We start from the raw sequence: 8,581 nt of genomic DNA, 5'->3' as shown, positions 1-8,581 counted from the left end.
GAAGAGCATTGAGGATCAAAAATTCCAAAAAGTTGTGTTAAATACGGCTAAGGTAATCTACTCCTGGGGGTAAGAAAATCCTTAGTTTTTTTGAAAAATTCAATTTTGTAAACGGGAAATTTATAAAAATGACCATATAATTGATATTCATGTCAACACTAAAGTGCTGACTACTGGGCTGGTGATACCCTAGGGGACGAAACGTCCACCAGCAGTGGAATCGACCCAGTGGTGTAAATAGTTATCAAAGGTACCAGGATTATATTTTAATACACCAGACGCGCGTTTCGTCTACATAAGACTCACCAGTGACGCTCAGATCAAAACCGTAACAGATAGAAAACTCAGGGTCAAAATTCATAGAACAGAAAAGGGGCAGTGGCAAATATTTCATGTATATTTTGAACACCGAGAGAATTACCCCGGCACCCTTTGCCAAAAAAAACCTTTCTTTTTTCTTATTTGTGCCTTCGGATTTTATGTTTTGAATTGTAGTTTCACTTTCCATATTCGGTATTTATTTAAATGTAAGCTCCACGTGGTAAAAATCACGTGATGCAGGAATATAGTATTTTGGAGTTTGGCTATTTCTTTCTTTTCGGGAAGGGACTCCAAGCAAACAACATGCATGTGTATAACGGCACTGTAGATTTTCGTATTAAATAAAGAAAGTTGCCGGTCCGGTACATGAATAGATTGGTTAGAAAGCAAGGTTTTAATTTTTAATTGGAAAGCTTAATTCGAGGGTTAAACATAGAGAGCACAAAAAAAGGGGGGGAGGTGTTCCACAGGGAATATTTTTTATCTTATGAACTGTACATTTGAAAGGTTTATTATTTTTTTTATTTAATTAAAAAAGAGAAAAACAAATATAAGACAAATTGTGAATGGTCTTTCTTCCTTTCTCCCTTGCCAAGAAATTGCCTCCGTTGAAATACTGCAAACACCCCATAGAGCAAATTACATGGATGATTAATTTTGACCATTTGGTATACGACCGTGTTCTAAGCGACACGTACATGAAGGTCATACATTAATTTCTTGAATGAAATCAAATCTTTAGCTACTAATGACTGCCGTAGGGGGTCGACCGAAATTTTTAGCGAGGATTTCTTGGCATGTTTAAAAAGCCAAACAAATACAAAGTTGGAAGAGCATTGAGGACCCAAATTCCCAAAAAGTTGTGCCAAATACGGCTAAGGTAACCTACTCCTGGGGATGAGAAAATTCTTAGTTTTTCGAAAAATTCTAAGTTTTGTAAACAGGAAATTTATAAAAAATGACCATATAATTGATATTCATGTCAACACCGAAGTGCTGACTGCTGGGCTGGTGATACCGGTAACTACGGCTTCAAAACACGACGATGGGGTTCGTGATCTTTATTTTTTAGTTTTGTATGTTGTGTCATGTGTACTATTGTTTGTCTGTTTGTCTTTTTCATTTTTAGCCATGGCGTTGTCAGTTTATTTTAGATTTCTGAGTTTGACTGTCCCTTTGGTATCTTCGTCCCTCTTTTAACGAGCTGCCATATTTTCTCATTATAACAGACAGAGCGAACAAAAAATGACGATTATACGATATAAATGCGTAAACAATGATAAAATCAAGCACAGTAGACTACGTTTATGATAATATAATAATAATAATAATTCTTTATTTAAAGAGGGTTACACAGTTAGCTGTAAAGCTAATCTTCCCTGAGGCCCTCATAAAATACAATGAAATATAACAAACAATTACAAAATATCAAACAGACACACATACATGAACAATGAATAAAAAATTGTTATGAAATATACAATTTTCAAAACAGGTAAAAGTTACAAATTCATATATGACATGTATAGTATTGGCATCAACAATATCATAAGTTTGAGTAAGTGTGTGAAAATTATTATGCATATAAAAAATGCACAGCTTCTTAATGTTCCATCAAGTAATTTTTTAAATCTTTTTTGAATGAGCTTGTACTTGAGGTTGATTTTTTCAGGGATATTGGTAAGTTATTCCATAAAACAGATCATGAATATATAAAAGATTTCTTATAAAGCTCTGTTTTGGCTTTTGGAACTTGTAAATTTTTGCAAGAGGCATTTCTCAAACGACATTGGTTTATTTCTGGCATTTCTTTAAACTTTTCAGTGAGATATACAGGGGCTTCATTCTTAAGGCATTTATGCATCAAAACAGATTTGTGGTATGAGATTCTGTTCTCTACTGTCATCCATCCAAGCTGTTTAAACAGTGGAGCGGATGATGAAAGTGGATCAGCATCTAAAATAAGTCTTGCAGCCCTTTTTTGCAATTTTATTATTCTGACTAGCTCATTTTTAGCACAACCACTCTAAATAATACAACAATAATCTATCAGTGGGAGAATATAACCATTATAAAATAATTTTCTTAGATCAATATTTAGAAATTTCTTGATTTTAGAGAGTAAAAAAATTCTTGATGAAATTGATGAACATAAGTAATTAATATGGCCTGTCCAGGACAGATTAGAGTCAATTCTAACACCTAAAAGTTTTTCAATTGATGATTTTTGAAGAATATTATTCTCAATAGTTAGAACTGGATCTGCTTGATTTAAACGCAGCCTTTGTCTTGTACCTATAACCATACATTTCGTCTTATCTGAATTTATGAACATGCTATTTTCATGACACCATTTTTCAACACATTGGAGATCATCTTGTACTTTTAATTGCATGTCACCAATAGTCTTTCCTGATGTATGTATAGTTGTGTCATCAGCATACAAGTCTGTATGGCAGTTTTTGATGTGTAATGGAAGGTCATTTATGAACAAAACAAACAAAATGGGACCAAGTATTGAGCCCTGTGGAACACCAAAATTTATAAACTTTTTATTAGAAAACTGATTATTTATATGGACTTGCAGTGTTCTTTCACTCAAATATGATTTTAAAAAATCAACTGTATCTTCATGGAAGCCATAAATCAGAAGTTTTTTACATAGAATTTCATGATCAACAACATCAAAAGCTTTCTTAAAATCCAAGAGGACTGCCAAATTGATATTTTCATTATTCATTTCATGTAGCCATTTATCAATAATATTAATGAGGGCAGTTTGACATGAATGGTTGGGTCTAAAACCAGATTGGGAAGGGTGTAAAATATCAAACTTTGTCAAATATTTATACAGATGTTTTGATACATGTCTCTCAATTAATTTTGATAATGTTGGCAAAACAGATATTGGTCTGTAATTGCTAGCTACATTTTTTTCACCAGATTTGAAAATTGGAGCTACTTTGGCATTTTTTAAAACAGATGGATAAATACCAGTATCAATCATTCGATTAAAAATGTATGTTAAGGAAGATGCTATGAAAGGAGCACTAAGTTTTAAAATCTTAGGACCTATATTGTCAGTACCAGAAGATGTCTTAACATCTAGTTTAGTTATTTCAGCAAATAGTTCTGAAACTTTTACTGGAGGAAGGATGAATTTATTATGCCTTTTTTTCAAGAATGAAATGTATGATTTATACATGCATCGGTTCACAAATTGGATAAGCATTATTTTTTACCAGTCACTCGATTCATATGACTTTAAGAAATGTCACCTAGAACCAAACTGATTTGAGATGAATATATGTTCTAGCTGATGAAATTTACTTTGGAATTTTTATAATGGATATCGTATCACTCCTAGTAGATTTTTTTATTAAATATTTCTAACAATGTTTATTGTAATAAAACATACTTTACACAATTTAAATAATCTCTCTAAAATAAAGATAATAAATAATACTGATCATTTAAAATTCTATATTCTATAGAAAATTGGTACCAATAGTCAGAGTTGTTTCTTCAAAGTAAATTTTTAGCTCAATCCTATGTTTCTTTGTTGAACAGTACTGCACTGCCTAGAACATATCCTACAGAAAAAGGATAAGTTTACCAAAACTATTGACAGAACGTCTTCAATTTTAAAATCATTATTCTTGTAAAAGTCGATTATTAGATTAGCTAGCACTGCTTGTAGCCCTTGCCAAATTTCTCAGGGTTATATAGTTTATAGATTATGGAAATAAACATTTTGAAAAAATAAAATGAGGCTTCTAATCTTCATATTGCTGTTTTAGCTGGTATATTTGTTACAGTGAATTTGTATAATCAGGGATGATGTAGAATCCCTAAAATTTTCAGGGAGTATGTATAATCACTAGAAAAACGTCAGGGATTATACAGAATAACTGAAATGATACTTAAATATATAACACATGAAATATATTAGAAACTAACCATAATACATTAAAATAATAACCTTAATATTATAACGTAAAACGTTAGACATAATATATTAATATTAAAGACACAAAAATATTAAAATGTTAAACACAATATAATTAAATGATAAGCACAATATAATTAAATGATAAGCAAAATATATATAAAATAATCAATATTTTGTTTTTAATACTGACTTTATCAGTAATAATATCTAGCGAGCCCTTTTTGATACTGACTGTATCAGTATTAATAATATCAAGCGATCCCACAAGAGCGGATTGATGAAGTCAGTATGAAAATATTAAATGGCATAATCATTATTCTTTTTATCGTATTGTTTTAGCAATTATTTGTAGGTCGAGAATATGAAATAAAATAAAATTGTCATTAAAACTATTATTATGCGTACAAAAGGTTTGATAAATGTTAATGTTGTACACAATATTTTAAAGATAAACATTTTATTTACAAAATTAATTTGGATGGCACCGACTATTACACATTTCCCTGCTTTTCTACAGGCATATCTATCAAATTCACATCGGTTTTTACCACAATATCAACATTTAACAAAAACCATGTCCTCCATATCGAATAAGTATTTATGGCACGTCTGAGAGAAATATAGTTTTCAGCATAAATACCTGAAGGTACAAATGAAGGGAAATCAGCAACCTCAAACTGATTTCTTGTATTAAAGATCCAAGCAAGGATGTTATGCTTTATGGAAAGGCGATATCCTTCTAATCTTCAGTCTTTTCTTGAATAATGACCATTAGTCTTTTGGGATCTCCTTTTCCTGGCACCACTGGTGGAATTGGTTAGAGATATGCATATGTTGCATTTGTTTTTCCTCTGCAATTTGAATTAACTTTTGAGCATACGTTTTCTTCAACCAAAGAAACATCTGTGCCTGTGCTGAGTTAACTTGTTAGAGACATAATGAGGTTCAACACTTAAATAAAATATAAATCACTTCCGATTCACATCACATAGATCAGGATTGAAAACTGTTTACTTAAAGTTTGAAGGAATAAGAAAAAAATGATAATTTGTCTATGTTAATTTGTTTCATCATCGTTGCAGCTTTTTATCATTGATAATCCCTGTAATCATATAAGGGAATTTGTAGAATAATAATTAAAATTATTAAAATAATTATGTAAAATCACTGGTCATTTTCAGGGAATCTAATGATTTTAGTGATTCTACATAATCCTTGAAAAATCAGGTATTCTACATAATCCCTGATTATACAAATTCACTGTAACATATATTCATATTTATTATATACTTAGAAGTAAATACAGATAAATTGCATGTGTAATACATCGATGGCAAGCGAGCTGTATCAGCCACCCGTGATGATATCGATATCAGCACGGTTGCAAAAGCTTTATCACACCTGTAATCTGTATGACGTCACGTCATCGATTGCAGTCATGTCAAACCTCTTTATCTGTATGACGTCACGTCATCGATTGCAGTCATGTCAAACCTATTTATCTGTATGACGTCATGTCACATAAAAACATCTACTTGAGATATATATATATAATAAAGTGTATATGATATGGCTTTTTCAATACCACACACCGTATCAACCCTCAACCAATATAATCCCTCGAGCAGAGCTCTTGGGATTATATTGGTGTCTCGGGTTGATACGGATGCGATATTGAAAAAGCCATATGATATTCTCTATTTATTAACAAAGTATTGTATATTTAACCTTGCGAATTGGATATTTATATCACAAATGTCAGTTGGTTGGACAAATCTTGTACCTTTAAGTTTTACTCAATAATTTAAAAAATTGCCAGGAATTTGCCAATTGAATAAGTTCATTGTTTTTAAGAAAACATCTATGAATGTATTTTCTTGTTTGACTAGCTAGTTTTTGCACTTATTACTGAAGCTTATTAATTAAAGAGACAATCAAATAAGGGTTTTGACTTATAAAATAACTGATCTTCAATTGCTTTTTCATATGGTTTTCCTCCAGAAAATCTCATTACAATGCATTTTCTCTTGCTTTTATTTGTGTTTCGTCCATATGTAGGCTATTCATGATTTGTCAGATTAAGAAAGTCGTTTAGCTATGCGTCACCGTCCGATCGTGTTGATTGAACGTGTTCGGCTCATCTGGACAAATGTTCGTTCCACTGGGACTGATAGTAATATACTTAAATTATCTAAATGACATTTATACATGTATAATGAAGCCGAAACATAATTTAGGTAAATAAAATTCAGAGTCAAAGAGTGCAGGGCTATCTCAGCGCCCTTAGTATACTTCAGACCCAGTAAAATGATGAAGAAATGTCTACAAAATCATCACATATAATTTCCTTAAATTACTGGATAATTTGTAGAAGATAGTCATCAAAGGTAACAGGATTTTAATTTAGTACGTCAGACGCGCGTTTCGTCTACATATGACTCATCAGCTACTTTGCCATTCTTATAGAGGAATTATACCTTATAAGATGTACCTTTGAAAAAGAGTAGAGTTATAACAGAAACATTTTGTATTGGGACCGACCGTGCAAGTGCTGTATAGACAGTCAAGGTCGTTAAAAACTTCCTTCAGCATTGTAATGGCTCTGAACAAAGTCTTTTTCAAAATATTCAGTAAGTTGAAGAAACGTATACAAAATCATCATCATATAATTACATTTTGATATTCAATTCATTATTCTACTCTCGCACAGTGACATTGTTCATTTTGCATCATCTAATATTCTTGACACGGGATATTATTTCAGCATCTCCGTTACATTCCTCCCTTCTTAAATCTCGAATTACAGCGAAGTTTAATTATGTTAAGCTTTCGAAATAATCTCGCTCTGTCTTTCATCACATCGCTTTTTACACATTTATTTAAGTCTGTAGCATGATGAACTGCTTTCACTTGTATGTAGGAAACGTTTGATCCCCATGACAAGTAAGCTGTGAATATGCAAATGTTTGGCAAATACATTTGCTGAAAATAGAAAACTATATAGTTGAAAGTCAGTTCAAACAAAATGTACACATAACGTTCATACTGCTAATTTTTGCACAGTGATTGAAAATATTCACACAGCTAACCTAGGAACCGGTTCTATTTTCCCAAAAGTCCTATTAGTGGTATTCACCAGTTATAAACACTTACTTCTATATAAGTCTTTCTAGAAACTAAACTTGATATAAAAAAGGAAATACATATTCATGTGATGAATAGATTAAAAATCAAAACATGTTCAGAAAACAAGAGGTAAACTCGCTAGATTTGAGCGATACAGAAACAGGAATGATAAGCTGAGTGCTGTAAAAAGTGGAGGAAGATACCAAACTGACATTCAAAAGTTGCCATGGAAAAAAACCTCCAAATTTGTAACTGTAATTGATAAACAGCCCCCACCCCACCCCTAAAGAAAGAAAGAAAGAAAGAAAGAAAAACCGAACAAAACTTTATTTGTTCCACACGAACAATTCCCAAATTCCCAATTGAAGTCTTCAAATGAAGTAGAGTTTCCGATGTTTGAGATAGAGGCCATTACTAGTAAACAGATATCGTAGAAGGCAGATTTGATATCAATTATCGATACTTTATTTCAGATTACACAGGGGCCTTTAAAAACTGACTTTACGATATAAATGTTGCTCATTGTTGAAGGCCGTACGGTTTATAGATGTCTTGATGGAAATTAAGCCATTTATCCGAGTTAGGATTATTTTTGAACTGATGCTCAATCTCGATATCAACTTTTATCCTCAGGTGACCACAACTATGGTTCGTGAAAATGGTTGAATATGAAAGTTTTACAATAATACATATAAAACAACTATAAATGTGATCTGATTAAATTTTGTCATTTGAAGGTTTGCCGACTAAAAAGTTTAAATGTAAAGAATTTATTCATGATTCAAAAACCTAGGATATTTCAATTGGTATAGAAAGTTAACTGGATTAAATTAGATCGGATGTCTGGATGCCAAGAGAGGGTACCCCACCTCCTTTTCCCCGTGTCAAATTAGAAACACACAAGTGCTTATAAAGTACTCTTTTCTTTGTTTCTTTTTTCATACAATCATGTTTTATGATATTTTTTAAATATTTGCATGATGTTATGGCACACTTTTTTTCTATTTCAGAATATAAAAATCGGATGAAATGCGAAATTATTGATTTGACAGATTATGTATTGCCGTCTGCTTTGGGATCGGCGTATCCTGACAACAAATCAGGTCAGTCGCTTCTGATATGGTTTGATGACTTCAACTATCTTTCACTTACCATAAGCAAGAATTGTGTTAGCCTCGCATT

The sequence above is a fragment of the Mytilus edulis genome, chromosome 6, assembly GCF_963676685.1.
Source record: "Mytilus edulis chromosome 6, xbMytEdul2.2, whole genome shotgun sequence".
Taxonomy (NCBI): Eukaryota; Metazoa; Mollusca; class Bivalvia; order Mytilida; family Mytilidae; genus Mytilus; species Mytilus edulis.
This window is presented reverse-complemented; position numbering follows the sequence as displayed.